Below are 18,077 nucleotides of genomic sequence, written 5' to 3' on the forward strand. Positions count from 1 at the left end.
GTAAAGTCCGTAGGTGGCAGCTTTTTCACATACCTCCAGGTGTCCTCCTCTGGCTGTCCTACTTGGTTCCTGGGTGGTATAGACAGTACGGTTTAATTGCTGGTCCTTATATGCTATTCTAGATAACTTGGCTGGGCATAATCTGAGAAAAGAGAAAGATGGGTACATAGGAGGCTTGGATTGGATGTATTACCCTGTTCTGACACACAGAGTCTTGAGGGAAACTTCCATCTTCCCCTCTCTCATCCAATTTCTGTCTTTCAGTTTCCTCTCCAGATTTTATAAGTTATTGGCATGAGAATTGTCCCAATTGTATGACAAACTGCTGATCTCTTTTCCTAAGCTGACTGTAGGCTTAGGCCCAACCAGTTAGGAAGACAAAATGCCAAGGAGTATTGGGAGAACCACCCCTACATCAACTTCCATGTTGATATAGCTCAAACAATATTTCCTGTCCCCTCTCCATTCTCTCATCTCCTTCACGAGAGGGAAAGAGTACCTTGTCTGACTGGAAATTTGAGAAAAATGAACTTGACTCATCCTTTCTCTCTGAAAGTTATGGTACCTTCAATGAGTACACATTCCCTGGCAAGGTCAAGAGAGTAGCTGGGAGGGCAAATCTGCAGAAGCTGAGATTTGTGTATTTGTGGTTTTTAACTAAGGTCATTGTTAAATCTGCTTGCACTAGAGGTGGGTTAGGCAGAAATCAAAGTCCTGCTGGGTTAAGATATCAGATATCAGTGTTCAAGGCTGGCAGAACTATCTGAAATTTAGGAATTTTATCTTAAAGAGAAAGCCAATGAGGAAGTGATCTTCAAAAACCTGTATACAAAGTCCTCCCTGAGTTGTGCTGATCACTAAATCAGTAGGTGATAGAGGAGACACCGGGGGTCCTGGCAAAAAGTCAGCCACTGAAAGATGAAATAGTTAAGTGGAGATTTCAGCTGCTTTAACTACAGAGAAGACAGAGTTGAGAGTTTGAGTTCAGCCAACTTCCTTCTAAAACAAAACTTCTTTTTAATTGAAACAAAATATCTGCAAATACATCATTCAAAATGCCAAGTAGCCAATCAAAAACCACTAAACATACAAATATGAAAAAGGTGACCCCATCTCCAGGAAAAATAGCAGTCAATAAAAAGAGACCCCCAAAGACTTCCCAGATATTATAGTCACCAAAATGTTAATGCAGATATTATAATGGATGCAAAGATTTAAGTAGGATGCGTATGCAATTTAAAAAAACTGAAAATAGTAAAAGAAAGTAAGGGACAGTATCCAGTTAAAACTTTGCAGGGTTTTTGTTTTTTTTTTAGTACGTGGGATTTTTCATTTAGAAATAGGGTCTCACTGAGTTGCTTAACAACTCATTCTTTTTTTTTTTTTTCCCTTCAGTGCTGGGGATTGAACCCAGGGCTTACCAACTGAGCTATATCCCCAGCCCCTTAATGACCCACTTTTGCTGAGGCTGGCTTTGAACTCTAGATCCTCCTGTCAGCCTTCTGAGTCACTGGGATTACAAGCAAGCACCACTGTGCCCCACTCTGGTTAAAAGTTTAGTAACTGTAATAATTGAGTGGATAGGCTTAGGAACGAACTGAAGATAGCAGAAGAAGTGAAGTTGGATATGATTTTTTTTTTTTTTTTTAATTCCCAATTTGAAGAAGAGAGAGATGGTGGGGCAGGAGGAGGCCTGGAAGGAGAAAGATAGAATAGGGCAGGAAAACATTCAAAGAACTAAAACATCCCCCCAAAAATGAATGAATGCTGGGGGCCACATATGAACTGTGTGAGAACTGAAGGATGTTTGGGCCATTAGGCAGGAAAGTCACTGTCCTGGAAACTCCCAGGCAGAAATTCCCTGGTGTGAGACAGCCCACGTTACACTGGCACCCTGACCTGCTCACAGCTCAAGTTCAAATACAGACGGGGCTTGCCAAGCACCAATCAACCTGATTAGACCCCTAGACACGGAGAAATAAGCACTGAAACAAAACTCCTCCCACTGAAATCTGAGCCTTTGACTTTCTCCCCCTTAAATCAAAAACTGGGGCCTTTTTCAGTTGTTCAGTTCCAATTCCTATCAGGACTGGAAGACCCATCAGATGCTCTGCTTTTTTAAATCTAGTCTTTGGTTTTGTCTTATTTCTTATTAATTATTTCAGACTTTTTATTTTCCCAGGCAGCTCACTAAGCAGGAACCTGCTCTGTTGGGGTGCTGGCTACCCCATCATAAATGACTTTAACTTAGAGATGCAATGAGCTGAGCAAACCCTAGGCAGGGTAACACAAGAAAATCACAAATAGGTGCCTCATACACAAATGTTGATATCTAAGAATATATATATATACATATATAAACAGCAAAGGAGATCTATCTCGAAAACAACAACAACAACAACAACAACAAACTGGCACTAATTACACACAGAGAAACAAAATTACAAACAAAAGGTGAGTTCTTGACAAAAACAACAAAGTTAGAATAAATAGGACATATTTAAGATATTAGAAAGAAAAAATCTGCTAACATAATTCTACATCTGTTGAAATAGCCTTTGAAAATAAAAGCTTCTCTTGGGACACCCCTCCCTTTGGAAACTCTGCTTTCTTTCTATTACTCTAATAAATCCTATCAGCTTGCTCTCAAAGAAAATAAATAAATAAAAATTTAAAAATAAAAGCAAAATAAGAACATTTTCAGATAAAGACCTGAGAGAATTCATGGTCAGAGTACTTTCAGAAATGCTGATAGGCTAGTTGTGGTATACTTCAGAGGTAGAGCACTTGCCTAGGATGCATGAGGTCCTGGGTATGATTCCTTGTACCTCAAAAAGAAAGAAATGCTAATAATTTATCAAGAATGAATAAATAAGAAAAATGTAGTATATGGAATACTATTGGTCCATAAAAAAGAAATTCTTTTGTGACAACATGAGCAAACCTGGAGGACATCATGCTAAGTGAAATAAGGCAGGCACAGCTGACAAATACAGCAGTATAGCATCTTCCAAGCTTTGCAATTCTACTTCTGTCATCAAATTGAATTTTCCTCTGACCTTTATGCCTTCATCTTGTCAAGACCCTTATAAATCCAGAAGAATGTCCCCATCTCAAGATCCCTAATCATATCTGTAAAGTCTCTTTTGCCACAGATGATGGGTTCACAGATTTCAGAAATTAGCACAGGCACATCTTTGGAAGGTCATTATTCTGGTTACTACCCTCTATTAATTTTCACCCTTATTCAGCAAAAAGACAGACTCAAGTAAATTCCTCAGGAAAGGCAGTTGGAAGATAAACTGACGAAGTCCTTGTATGCCTGTAAATGGCTTTATTCTTCTCTTCTATTTAAGAACTGGAGAAAGGTCTTTTCCCATTGTGTTTCTAACATTGGTTTCATGAAGGGAATTTTTTTTTAAAGCAACTTACATTTATTCTTTCATTGTTAATGTATCTAAACATCTTGAAATATAGACAGTGCCATCCTTTCTCTGAAAGGTCTATGGAAGTTCTTTTCTTGCTTCTTCTGGAGTTTGGCATTCCTTGATATTCCTTGGTTTATAGATGCATTATTATTCCCTATTTGTGTGTCTAAAGTTCCCTTTTAATGTAAGGATATCATTCATGTGGAGGTAGGTTCTACTTTCTGCCAGAAAGATCTTATCTTTACTTGATCAAATCTGCAAAGGCCCTATTTTATGAAGGGAATTTAAAAAAAAAAAATTGTAGTTTTAGATGGACAGCATGTCTTTATTTTTATGAGGTGCTAAGGATTGGACCCAGTGCCTCACATGTGCTAGGCAAGCACTCTGCCACTGAGCTACAGCTACAGCCCCGTGTAATGGGAATTTTTATGCTAGTCTGATTATTGTCTCTTTGAAGGTGATCTGTATTATTTCTCTGGAAGTTTTCAGGATATACTTTTTGTTCTCAGAGGTTTGAAATTTCATAATGATTTATTTATATTTTCTCTGAAGCAAATCACTTCAAATTTATGGCATAAAATAATAAACATTTTATTATGATGATAGAATGTCTGGGCCACAGGTAGGTGGAGGGTGCTGAACAGATGAAATTAACTCAAACAACTGATTACCCGGGGACTACTGCAGTCACTTGGAGGTTTTTCATTCATGTCTTTTGGTCCCTGGACTAAGATGATTCCAGTCTGAGTCCACTAAGGAGTGACAAGTGGAGCTTTCTGTGTGACATGGGATTTTTATAGCATGGCAGATCTATTCTGAGAGAGATCATCCTGGGAGGAGCCTTGAAAGATGGTGGTCCATTTCTCTTCAAATGAATCATTCAGTTTCTTTATAGAATAACGTTTTCGCCCTTTTGCTAATGGGGAAAAGTCTACTATATTCTTTTGGCTTAGTATTAGGCATATGGGAGAAAGTTGACTGAATATTTATTTAGCTCTCCTATTGGCCAGGGACACCAGCTACCTGACCTATAGCAGTTCACTTTATGTACATTCTACTCTGTTTCTCTATTCTTCTTTTTAGTCAGAACTCTTACACCTGCTGTCTTCCAGAAATGCTGAAATCTCTAATGTACTAAAGTTCCTCCTACATTTAGTTCAATTAAATTTATATATTTTTGTTTTGCTTTATTTGCCCGCTTCAGTATCATTTCAGTGGGTAATCAAAAGAAAGGGGATAAATGTGTTCATTCTGCCATTTTTAAAAACACAAGGCCCTGTTATTTGTGTCTTTGGTAATTGGTTTCTCTCTTTCCTTCTGGAATTAATGTCATACATGTATTAGACCTCCTTGATATGTCCACTAAATCTTGTCTCTTTTCACTCATTGGTTAGATTAAGTCTTATAGTTTCTGGTCACATGATCTCTCCATAGGGATACTCATAGCATGACACCTAAATTTCCCTAAAGTGAGTAGTATAAAATAGAATGATACTACACTGCTTTTTATGACCAATCTCTGACCCATCACTTCTATTTTATTCATTAGGAGTGAATCATTAAGTCCAGTCCACACTCCAGGGAAGGGTGAATATCAGGAGCCAGGGATCAGTGGGTGTATCCTAGAGCTTGGCCACATTCAATTCATTCTTCCTCCTTATTCCAATACTGGGGAAAACAAGGAAAGATGAAAAAAGACCTGTATAAAGAACAGACAGTGTATGCTGACCCTCCTCTACTTCAAGGCAGCTCCGTGAGATTAGATTATACTGGGAGGTTGGGAGAAAACTACAATGAGAATTATTTTAATAAATTCATTAAATTTTGAGTGAACAGGACTAAGTCATAAATACTGGACTGAGATGTTTTAATAACCTAAACTGACCAAAGAATTATGAAGTCATGGTAAAATGTCATTAAGGAAGTTAAAACCAATGGTTTTTCCTTGTGGTTAGAACATGGCTGCTGCTATTCCAGGTATCACATTATGTCACCCAAATAACAGGGTGATTTCCTTCCTGTCTCTTCTCATTATGGAGGAGAACCTTTCCTCAAAGTCTGTTTTTAATTGGACCATCTGCCCATACCCTAGTGAGATAAGATTATTACTCATCCTGGGAGGCAGTCTCTGCTAGAAAGGAAGAAGTGAGAGGTGAATGGCTACTAATGAGTTCCTAGAAGAAATGTTTAAAACTATATTGTAGATTTTTCTATTTTTCATACAATACATATGTATGTATGTATCTGTGTGCACGTGCATGAACATTTATATACATATATTTAAGGTTATGTTCTGGACATGTATGTTCAGTTATCTTTTTAATAAATTGTTCCTCTATCATTATGAGTACCCCTTTTTATTCCTGTTTAGTCTTATTTTCTATTTTTCTCCTATTAATATTGATATACTATCTTTCCTTTGAATACGTTTACAGGATATCTATTTTTCTATGCCTTCAACTTTTGTGTGATAGTTTTATTTTAGGTGCATTTTAACATTTATGTATCTGTTTTACTAGACAAAATGAATCAATTTACATTTAATGTGACAACCGTAGAATTAAGCTTATTTTACCAACTGATTTTATATTTTTGTTATTGTTTTTCTTTGCTTTTTTCCACTTTTTCTGTCATGCACATTTTATTAGATTTCCTGACAAAAACTAACATCATCACTACAGCATAACAACCAAATATCATCTCAACCTGATTGTGCTGTGTATGTATATATATATATATATATATATATATATACACATATATATTTATAATCAACACACCAATATTTAGCTCACCATTATTTTTTATTCTAATTAGTTACACATGATGGTAGAATGCATTTATGCATTTTGATATACCATGTATAAATGGAGTATAATTTCTCATTTTTCTGATTGTACATGTTGTAGGATCACATTGGTCATGCAGTCATATAGGTACATGAGGTAACAATGTCTGTTTCACTCTACTATCCTTCCTACCCTTCCCCTCCCTTCACTCCCCTCATTATTATTTCCTTTATATTTTCCTTCTTTGTTCTAACAAAGGCCTATTTTTTATTAGTTCTTTTAGTGAAACCTATGGGTAGTAAGTTCTCCTGGTATATATGAAATTCTCTTCACTTTGCCTTCAATCATAATGTATAAATGGTATATAAAATTCTAGGTTGGCAACAATTTTCCTTTTTAAATATAGTTAGTAGTCTCCGAAAGACTCATCTTGTCCATTTATTCCTTCATTTGTACATCCATTCCATTTCAATACCTTCCTCATTCCCATTTCTGAGGCAATCATTCTAATGTATTTAATGTATACTTTGTTATTTGTCTTTAGCTACGTTCTTGCTACAAAGGCAGAGGTGAACAGATCCAGCAGATCTCATGGTTTGCAAAACCAAAATGATTTCCTATCTGGTCTTTTATAGAAGAAGTTTGCAGACCCCTAATCTAGGCCACAGTTCTCAAAGAATATGTATCTTTAAGCTATACTGTTTATATTGAGACAAATGTCTATTCTTTGTTCACACACACATACACACAGATACATATTATATATATTATATACATTGAATTTTAATCACCTGACTAATCTTTCATGAACTGTCCATTAATTCAGGATTGATTTTTGGCTCTGAAAATCAATGCATAGGTTAGATTGTAGACTGTTTTGTCCATTTCCTTTTGCAGATGGAGATAAATTGAAGCCTACTGAAATTACCATATTAGAGGCAACTGATCAAAAAAAACTATCAGTGGGGTACAGTGGTGCACACCTGTAATCTCAGTGGCTCTGGAGGCTGAGACAAGAAGGTCATGAGTTCAAAGCCAGACTCAGAAATTTAGTGAGGCTAAGCACTATCAAGTCACAGACAGAATCTGCCCTTCCAATTGCCCTTAAAGATTCATGTTATAAACTAACAGTTTTACTATTAGATTAGAATTACATCGAAGTTATAAATGTGAGTCTGCTAATATTGGGGGCCTTGATTATTATTTACCTACAATTGGTGTTGTTACTGAGATATCAGAATGATTATAGGACTAGAGTAGTTGAAATTTACAAATACATGGAGATACTAGAATTGGTGCAGGACTAAATTAACTGAAATTTCCAAATAATCCCAGTAAGGAAGTCAGTTCCTTTCATATATTAAGTGTCAGCTTTGCTCTGGGTTATACTTGGCACTGTAGTAATAAACACCCGTAAGATAATGATTATGGGAAAACCCAATTAAATGAAGACCTACATTTATCGAAAGTAGATTATGGCATTTACTTATCACTATTGAATCACAGTCCCCCAAATCCCATACTAAGCAGAAAACTGCCCACAGAGAAGTTATCATCTTGACCTAATATTCTTATAAAAGGACTAAAGCTTAATAATTTTTCAAAAAAAATTCAAAATTATATAAAAGATAATTTTCCTACAGGGGGTTTAAGATATTTAAAAGTTATAGATTATTTTAGAACTACTAGTTACCAAAAGAATAATCATTATATTTGTAAAATCCATGATTTTTTTTTCAGTGCTGGAGATTGAAATCCTTAGCAGTTTTTTTCTTTTTTAATCTTTTTTTTTTAAAATTTTAGTTGTAGATGGACATAATACCTTTATTTTTATTTACTTATTTTTATGTGGTGCTGAGGATTGAACCCAGTGTCTCACATGTGCTAACCAAGTACTCTACCACTGAGCCACAACCCCAACCCCAGTTTTTAAACCATTTTCACACATTTTATTTCCTTTGATCCTCATGATAGTCTGACAGTTGGAAATGGCAAATTTTATTATTCCAGTTTTTATAAAAGAAGACAAGGTTTGTGAAATAAGGGAACTTTCTCAAAGATATACATAAAGAACTTCTTGATGTACAGCGTATTTCCAGGTCATTTGACCTCCTCTTGACACACACACACACAAAGTAGTGTTCTTTTCTATTTGGAAGGCAGCAAAGGTGTGATTAAAATTGTCTCCTGTCTTTTAGTTAGTTAACTACAATATCCTGTATTAGCTTCCAAATTTTCAGGTAATCCACTTCCAAAAATCTATAGCTTCCAAAAACTAATTAGGTACATTTAAGAAGAATGGTATAAAAAAAAAAAAGAAGAATGGTATAAAAAATTAAAACAAGTCATTAACAAAATCCAGAAGCCTGTATCACAAACTACATCTTAATTTCTGGTTACAATAAAGTTTTTATAGCAATAGTCTATAATTTTAGTAATCAACACAATTTTAGTCTTTAAGGAAAAGGCTATATAAAAAAGACAAATTAGATATTTTTCCAAAAATGATAAGAATCAGATTGTTATTTACTTTTTAGACTGACTGATTAACCATTTACTATAAAGACAATTTTGTTTTGTTTTTTATGGTACTGGGGATTGAAACCAGGAGAGCTCTACCTCTGAGCGATATACCCAGTCCTGTTCTTTATTTTCAGACAGGGTCTTGCTAAAATTGCTGAGACTGGTCTCTAATTTATGATCCTCCTGCCTCAGCTTCCCAGGTAGTTGAGATTACAGGACAGGTACCACCATGCCTGACAAAGATATAACCAACTTACTACTTATAAACTTTAGTCAAATTTCAGAAAAAAATTTATGAGAGGCTTTTAAAATAGATAATCGGAAAATAAGAGTTGAAAAATGTTAGTGAAATCAATAAGACCATTCAAAATATAAACAATATATTAGGAAAGAAGAGGAAGTAAACAAGGGAAGAAAATATTTTATCTTTTTTAAGGAATGACTGAAAAGTTATACTTCAAATGTTCTTGATCCAACACTAAGTTCTTATCTTAAAATAATACTAAAGCTAATCCTATATGAAACATTAGAATTATATTTCCAACTTAATTGAAAATTTAAGGTCACTACTTTTCCCAACCCTCTGCTATGGCCAGTGTCCTCAGGTATATAGCCTTGCATGTTATGAGACTCAAATGAACTAACAAGCCACATTGCTTTGGAAAATACAAAGTTGTACACAATACAGTTGGATCTCCTTATCTTCCAGTTCCACTTCTGCAGACTCAACCACTCACAGGTAGAAAGTATTTGGGGAAAAAATTATATTCACACTGAACATGCACAGACTTTTTCTTTATTATTAGTCCCTAAACAATAAAGTATGTTCACAGCATTATGTTATATTAGGTACTGTAAGTAATCTAGAGTTGATTTAGAATATATGCAAATACTATGCCATTTATATAAGTAGCTAGAATTACAGATATGTGCCACCATGCCCAGCTAAGATCCTAAAGTTTTAAATTTTTTTTTAGTTGTCGAAGGACCTTTATTTTATTTATTTATATGTGGTGCTGAGAATTGAACCCAGTGCCACACACATGCTAGGCAAGCGCTGTGAGCCACAACCCCAACCCCAAGATCCTAAAGTTTTAACAGAAAAAAACGGATCACAAACAAAGCACTGGGACTAAGTATAAGGGCAGATTTCTCAAAAGTAGCAAAGCAAACTGGAAGACCAAAACCCACACTGGAAAAACACTGAAGGGAAGCTCAAAATGACCACCACACAGGGGGCAGTGCATGTTCCAGAAGGAAGATGAAGGACTCTGGAAGGAAATTGCCAGAAGAAAAGCACAACTGGTATGTTTCCCATGTTACTGAAACTCATACAGCAGAAGTGTTAGAGTAATTGGGGGGAAAAAAATCAATGGTAGATATTCCAAAATTAGGTAATAAAAGACAAAGCCATTACACTAACAAAAATGAAGGGAAAGAATGTTCCAGAGGGGGCGAGGGTATTGAGCTTGTTAAGTTGTCTCAGTACTTGAAAGTTCATAATAATGAAAACACTTAATTTAATAAAAACTATAATTTGGGAGAGGAAAAGAAGGGAGAGTAGAGTAGTGGTGGTGAAGGATAGCTAAATCCTCACCTACCAAAAGAAAAGTAAGTAGATAATGCCTAAAATGAACATGTCAAAAAGCAATACATAGCTGGGTATGGTGGTACACACTTGTAATCCCAGCATCTTGGAGGCTAAGGCAAGAGGATTGAGAGTTCAAAGCCAGCCTCAGCAAATTAGCGAGGCCCCAAGCAACTCGGCAAGACCCTGTCCCTAAATAAAATACAAAAACGGGCCGAGGTTGTGGCTAAGTGGTTAAGTGCCCCTGAGTCAATCCCTAGTACCAAACAAAACAAAAAACCAATATATATACATATGATTTAGAAGTATGGTGGGAAATAACCAGAGAAACAGGGGGCTAAAGATGACACTGGAGACCAGAAGTGGGCAGAACTGGGAGGACTACTTCATGGCACTAAAATCCTTTAATCTTATTTGACTTTTAACAGTCAAATACATGTACAACTTTAATGACAAATTATTTTGGGGAAAAAAACTCTCAGTGTTAACTTTAGTAATTGAACAGGATGGTTGGTACTGGCACCAGAACAAACAGATCAGTAAAACAAATGAAAAAATATCCACAAGGAAACCAAAAAATACAAAAGAATTTATCATATGATTAATGTATTAATTTCTATGGCTGCTATGTCAAATTATCATAAAGTTCATGACTTAAAATAGCACAACTTTATTCCCTCCCAATTCTGAAGACCAGAAGCCTAAAATCAAGCTACTCTGAAGCTGTGCTGCCTTAGAGGCTCTTGTGGAAGATACTCCCTGCTTCTTCCAGTTTCGAGTGGCTGCTGGCATTCCTTGGCTTGGGACAACATCTCTCTAATCTCTGCCTCTGTTTTCACATTGCCTTCTCTCTGTGTGTTTAATCTTTCTCTGATTTTGTGATGGCATTTAGGACCCTCTCAGATAATTAAGAATAATCTCATCTCAATATCCTTAATTAAATCTTATCTACAAAACTTGACCTTGTGAGCTAGTATTCCCATATTAGACATTTTCTCTGGGGGGGTCACCATTCAGTTCACTGCAGTCAAATGGCATTTCAAATCTGTGTGATAGGGATATATTACCTAATGAGTGATATTAGGACAATTTGCTATCTATTTGAGAAAATTTTTTTCAATACTTAAATCAACATAAGGATGATTAAAAACTTAAATGTTAAAACCTTAAAATGATACTGTGCAAAAATGTAGGTGAATGTTTTATAAATTTGGGGTCAGAAGTCTTTTCAACATGATACCAGGCATGGTAATCATGTAGGAAATGATTTATTAGATAGCATAGAAGTTTTAAATGTATATTAAAAATGCATGAGCAAATTTGAAAACTAACTGGGTTTCATAACATATAAAGAAGAAAGGGTTAATATTTTTTAAATAGGTAACTATTGTAACTCAGTAGTAAAAAGACAAATTCATCAGCTGAAAAATAAGGATAAGAGAACAGGTAACCAAAAAAGAACTTCAAAAATCCAATGAATATACAAAAAATGTTATTTAAACCCTTTCATAACTAAAGAAGTACTAATGAAAGAATAAAAGTCCATCTGTCAGATGAGCAATGACTAAAAAGTTTAAGAGCTTCTGGGAAAGATGAGAGAATAAGTGTATGTTCCCCTAATTCCTTTTCCTGACCAAAACTGAATGCTAATAAATAAATGCCAGACACAAGGAAGTCTGCATCAAATTTAGAGAACAACCAAATCTGACATATAGCTCCTCTAATTTTAAGCAGATTCAGTTGGACAACTTGAGTGCATTCTGAAGAAACACACCAATTAGTACTCAGTGGGTTGAAAAGACAAGCGCTTTGAAGGTACAACAGCCTGAGTTAGAGAAAAGAAATATTCTACTGGGTGCCTATCTCCCTATCACGGGATGGTAAAAAGACAACTTAAAAAGGAATTCTGATGTTTAACATGGAGAATGCGTCTTTTCAACACTTCTGGTTTCCATAAAGAGGGTCTTTCCACGCCTCTTGCTCCTTCTCCCACTGTGAGAAACCTGATTGATGAGAATACTGCTGGTCTACATGCCATAGCGGGGCAGAACTTCTCGATTTCTTGACTGGTCAGAGATAATTTATCAAAAGTCTCAAAATTGGAAAATGTAGTCCCTTTAAAAAATCTTACTCATCACTTGTAACCTACAAAAGGCAAAAGTCTTAGAGGATCTCTTCTAAAGATTCCAATTTTCATTTGGGAGGGCTATTCCAAACTCTGAACTGGGGGACAGAAGCATTAGAAGACCACTGATGCCATCTGTGTTAACCTTGCATCTCTGTAACCAGAAAACTTCACATGAATAAATTAAAGGAGGAAAAGTTTGTTTTGGCTTATGTATTCAGAGGTTTCAGTCTATGGTCTGCCTGCTCCATTGCTCTAGGTCTGAGGTGAGGCAAAACATCATGGTGGAAGGGCATGGCAGAGGAAAGTTGCTCAGCTTATGGAAGCCACAAACTGGGGGCGGGGGTGGGTTAGCTGGAGAAAGAAAAACCCTTCCAGGGCACATCCCCAGTAACTTACATTGTCCAGCTATGTCCCACTTCCCAGTAGTCCATTTATTTAATCATCAATGGATTAATTAAGTCAGGACACTCATGATCCAATTACTTCACAAAAGTCCTATCTCCAAACGAGACTTTAAGGAACAGTCCACATCTAAACCCTAACACCATACATGTCTTCCAACAGATCTCTCAATACTAAAGCTAATATTTTAATCTCTATCAGCCTAATTCCTTTGGTTCCAAGCTCAGGATGGCAGGGGGCAGGGGGGAAGTGATGCTGTGTATTGGACTCCCTAAAACCCTCATTGGCCAGGACAGTCTTTATTTTTCCTGTATAGAGACAAAACATGACAATGGGGGACTACAGGGAAACCAGAAATAGAAAGCTGTAGTCAACTTTGCACAGCAGACTAAAGTCAACCAATCAGAGATCTACCTGCCCTGCCCTGCCTCTGTAATCAATGATGAACACATGCTGTGGAAAAGAGCCTAGAGACAGCATGTGAGGACCATGGCACCCAGCAGCCAATTACTGAACAGAATAAGTATCCGGTCTCCCACCACCAACTCCAAGGCAGTTATTGAAATTACCATATAAACAGGGAGGGGTTTAAGATGACTCTACTTATACCATTCTTGGGAAAAGGTCAGGACAAAAGAGAATTGCCCCATTCAACAAGAAACATCATGAAAAAGTAGTATTATAAGAAAAAGGAGGTTCCATTATAACATGAAAGAGAAAATATATACCTCTGAAAAGTTGCTCTATAAAATAGAAGTATGAAGAATGGTTCTGTATGCAGATAACATACAGCTGTATACAATAGATAAGAAAACAACTAAAAGAAATGAGATAAGAGACAAGAAAACATACTACTGAATTTGAAAAAAACTACAGGCAGAACAGATACTTCAGAAAACCATTTTAATATGGAGAATGGGTCTGGGGAAATAATTTAAAAATGAAGTTTACAAGGTAAAAGTGGTTATACTCAAAGTGGTTTGATAAAACAAGGATGGCAAATTTAAAAGATAAAAAATTGAGATCTAATGTAAGTAATATTCCTGGACAGAGACAGACAGATATTTGGAATAGCAAAATATTCAAAGATATAAAGCTGAAAATTAAAAGGGCTCATCATGTTAAAAAGAAAGTTAAAATAGAGAATGACCTTGACTGAGATACATCATGGAATTTTGCTAAATTTTAAGAGAAGAATGTTCTCAATATCTGAGAAGAAACAGGACCACCTGTAAATTTATGCTGGCATCAGACACTGCCTCAGCAACATTAGGTGTAGGCTGGGGATGTACTCAGTGATAAGAGACAGTGATAGTGACAGCATGTGTGAGGCCTGGGCTCCTCCCCAGCACTACAGAAAAGACAGTGAGTATCACGTATAATGCTGAGGGAAAATGAATATGACATGGACTTTACCATGCATTTGGAATACAATTTTAATGAGCATATAACATTCTCATATGGATTGCATGATTTATATAACTGGCTTGTTATTAATGGATAATTAGATTGTTTTCAGATGATATTTCAAACCATAATACAATGAATAAATTTGTATACATATGTATGTATATATATGTATTTAAAATACATATATCTATTAGATGAACTTCTGGAAATATAAAAACTGAATCAAATGGTATATGTATTTAAAAATATATTGATTTTGCTGTGTTGTCCTTCGCAGCTATTTAACACTCAGCATTATTTTTCCAAGAGCATGTGCTCATTTAGTGTCTGTGTCATATATTGGTGATTTTTGCAGTATTTTGAACTTTTTCTCTATTATTATATCTGATGATCTGTGACCAGTGATCTTTGCTATTACTATTGGTTTTGGGTGCCACAAATAGCCATATCCATATCAAACAGTCGACTGTTGTGTTTTTTTGACCACCCCACCAGTCAGCTCCTACCCCTCTCTTTCCTTAGGCTTCCCTTTTCCCTGAGACAGAACAATATTGAAATTAGGCCAAACAACAACCCTCAATGGCTCTAATGATTCAAAAGAAAGGAAGAGTTGCAGGTCTCCCACTTTAAATAAAATGCTAGAAATGATTAACTTAGTGAAGAAGGAAGGTTGAAAGCCAAGAAAGACTGAAAGCTAGACCTACCCTTAGCCCAGCTGTGAATGCAAAGGAACAGTTCTTGAAAAAAAATTAAAAGCACTGCTCCAGTGAACACATAAGTGATAAGAAAGCAAAACAGCTCATTGCTGATGTTGAGAAAGGTTTAGTGACCTAGATAGAAAATCAAACCAGTAGCAACACTCCCTTAGCCAAAGCCTAACTCCAAGAAAAGCTCTCATTCTCTTCAATTCTATAAGGCAGAGAGAGGTGAGGAAGTTGCAGAAGAGAAGTCAAACCTAGCAAAGGTTGGTTCCTGAGGTTTAAGGAAAGAAGCTGCCTCCATAACATAAGGTGCAAGGTGAAGCAGCAAGTGCGGACACAGAAGCTGCAGCAAGTTCGCCAGAACATAACTGATGAAGGAGGCTAAACTCAACAACAGATTTTCAATGTAGATGAAACAGCCATCTATCAGAAGACATCTAGGACTTCAACGGATAGAGAGAAGTCAATGCCTGGTTTCCAAGCTTCAAAGGACAGGCTCACTTTCCCGCAGGGGTGGTGGCTTGGCCAGGGGCGGTGTTTATGTGGCTGATGACCTGAATTGAGGCCACTGCTTTTTTACCCCTTTGAAAAGTTATGGCCCTTAAGCATCAAACTAAATATACTTTGCCTGTGCTCTATAAATGAAAAAATAAGCCTAGATGACAGCACTTTTGTTTATAACAGGCCCTGGGTTGTATCTTTGGCAAAAAAATTAAAAATTTTAGAAAAATACTAGAAAAAAATCACAAAATATTATCAGTGGCTAATGTTGGTTGTTGTAAATATACTGTCACTTAATGCTTTTTCTATCACAAATAAATTAGCAAAAAAAATTAAATTCTATCATTATATGTAAATTAGTCAATAATGGCAAAATAAGATATATAGAAGGCAACTGGAGCTAAGACGTCTAAAAAGTTTTATTTCAGAAAAAAAGGCAAAACTTAAGGGATGAATGAAAAACAGAATTTAAGAAGGGACTAAGGATATTATTAAAGAACAAAGACTGGTTCATTTGAGGGAATTTTCCAGTTCCAGACATATTTGAGAGTCTTTCACAATCCCATCTGTTGCTAAAGAACATATAAAAAGAATAAAATTTTAAAGGAGGTACAGTGAATGCTGAAACAGGTAAAGTATAAAAGAAAAAAATTAAATTGTACAATGTATCATACAATAAAACCACAAAGTATCCCTACAAAACAAAATAGTACATTTCCTGTTTATATGTACTATTTAATATTTTGATATGTGGTTCCAGTTCATCACTGGTATAAATTTTGTTGTATTAATTTTTATGATAAACATTTATAATAAAATAAGGCAGCCTACTTTTCCCACCACTCTCATGTTTGCAGTTTTTGCCCTTTGGACTGGTTGATCCATGAGTACCCTCCTAACTCTAAAATCATAATGGGTTGCCTGGCAATTATAATTAATAGTTATTAGAACAATGCCTTACACATAGCTATCTCAATGCAAAGATGTACAATCATTTTGCACCATTAAATCAATAAAAAGAGCTCAAAGAGTACTGGATATGTTAGGCACAAATAACAAACAAAAAACGATTTTAAAATGTGGTCATATAAAAAATACATGCCATTAGACGTCTATTTAGCTGATAAGTGTATACTTAATTCCTCCTAAAGAATGAGAAACCTGTGGCTACGCCATAAATATTAATGTGATGATGATTAAAGCAATATCACCTTACACAGTACACTGTCGTGTCCAATCAAATAAAATCAATACATAATACTTAGAAAAAGAACCCAAACCACGGAGAAACGTTATCTTTCCAACAGCTATTTTAGTGACCCACAGTTTATAACAGCTTTCATGCTTTGTGCATTAAATCATTTATTACATGAAAAATAATCCCACCTCCTCTACTGGCAAACCCAGAGCATCGCGGGTTAGTAGCGAGGCGGGATCTCCCGCCTCCACCCCGTTTCTCCATCTTTCTTAGAGCATCAGGTATCCGACCACTGACATCATGGCCCAGGTGATGTCGGTGGCCGGGTACCTGATACAGGAGCTGGATCCGTGCGGTGGGGCTGGGTTCTCCACCTGGGACCAGAGGATTTATGCGCGGACCCCTCCGGAGCAGGTGCATTCCGCGGTTCACCTCAAACCGCACATCTGCTTGTGTTGTTTTCACCAATCGGTCTCCGATTAGTTTCTAAGGAAGACATTCCCATAACAACATAATAATGAAATAAAAATAAGAACAACGTTCAAACAAGGCCGGCTGTAAAGCACCTGGAGGCTGCGAGCCGTCTGCCTCTACCGCAGCGATCTCCACCTTCGCGAGAAACCACCCAACCAGCCTTAGGCCGCCGCGCTCCTCCCCGGCGAGCGTGGCAGGAGCTCGCGTCCGCCCGAGGGGCCCAGCCCCGCCCCGGCCACTCCGAGCGGTGCTGCCCCTAGTCGGCCCGGAAGAGCGCTGGTCCCGGCTTCGCCCGGGGGGAAGGCCGCAGGGCCGTGCCCCCGGGGAGCCGGGGCGGCCAGCGAGGGCCCGGAGACCGCGTGCGGGCGGCGCCCTGCCTCCCGGCGTCGCCACGGGAACCCAGGGTTTGGCCTCCAGGCCGGACCGCCACCGTGAGGGAGGCGGCGGGCGGGAGGCCGCAGACGCTCACCGCGACGCCGGAGCCGCGTCGCGCCGGTCCTCCGCCGCCTCAGGTAGCGCTCGGCCTCACGGACGTCCGTCCCGGCACCCGTCCCAGCCGCCGCTCGCGAGCCCGCGACGCTGTCGGGCCGCTCCCGCAGCCCGTGCCCTCCGCACCGGAGCGTGGAGGTGTCGGGCTCCGCTGCGGGAGGCGGGAGATTTAAACCCGGCGGCCCGGCGCGCGCGTGAGCAGCGCCGCCCTCGGCCCCTGGGCGCCTCGGCTCCAGCCACCCCACGTCGGACGGGCGCCTCTGTTCACTCGTGAGTGAACTCCTGGGTCCTCTTTGCTTAATAAAGTGAAGTGACAAGCACCGAACTGGCAAGAACGTCACTAGAAGGAACTGACTCTGAGACCTCCGCGGCGGGGGTAAGTGGAAGGAGTGCTTGGCTTCCTGTCCGCGCCGCCCCGCGGCGGGGTCCCTCCTGCCTCGCCGAGC

The 18,077-nt window shown here is 37.9% G+C and overlaps 1 protein-coding gene across 7 annotated transcripts in view; it reads right to left on the minus strand.

Annotated features, from left to right (window-relative positions):
* The window catches only part of ICA1L (islet cell autoantigen 1 like), a 69,878-nt gene extending 52,126 nt beyond the window's left edge, over window positions 1–17,752 (minus strand). For 4 of the 7 annotated variants that reach the window (XM_079130678.1, XM_079130677.1, XM_079130673.1 and 1 more), the window contains exons 1-2: window positions 17,612–17,752; window positions 34–142 (exon numbers count right to left, since the gene is read on the minus strand). The gene's annotated coding sequence lies outside the window, so the exon portion shown is untranslated. Of the gene's footprint in view, window positions 1–33; window positions 143–16,998; window positions 17,173–17,234; window positions 17,371–17,611 lie in introns of those variants that run through there. The other 3 variants (XM_079130679.1, XM_079130674.1, XM_079130675.1) reach the window with 3 other exon arrangements.
* Between the last annotated feature and the right edge of the window lie 325 nt (window positions 17,753–18,077).

Source organism: Sciurus vulgaris, assembly GCF_902686455.1.
Source record: "Sciurus vulgaris genome assembly, chromosome: 3".
NCBI classification, from domain to species: domain Eukaryota; kingdom Metazoa; phylum Chordata; class Mammalia; order Rodentia; family Sciuridae; genus Sciurus; species Sciurus vulgaris.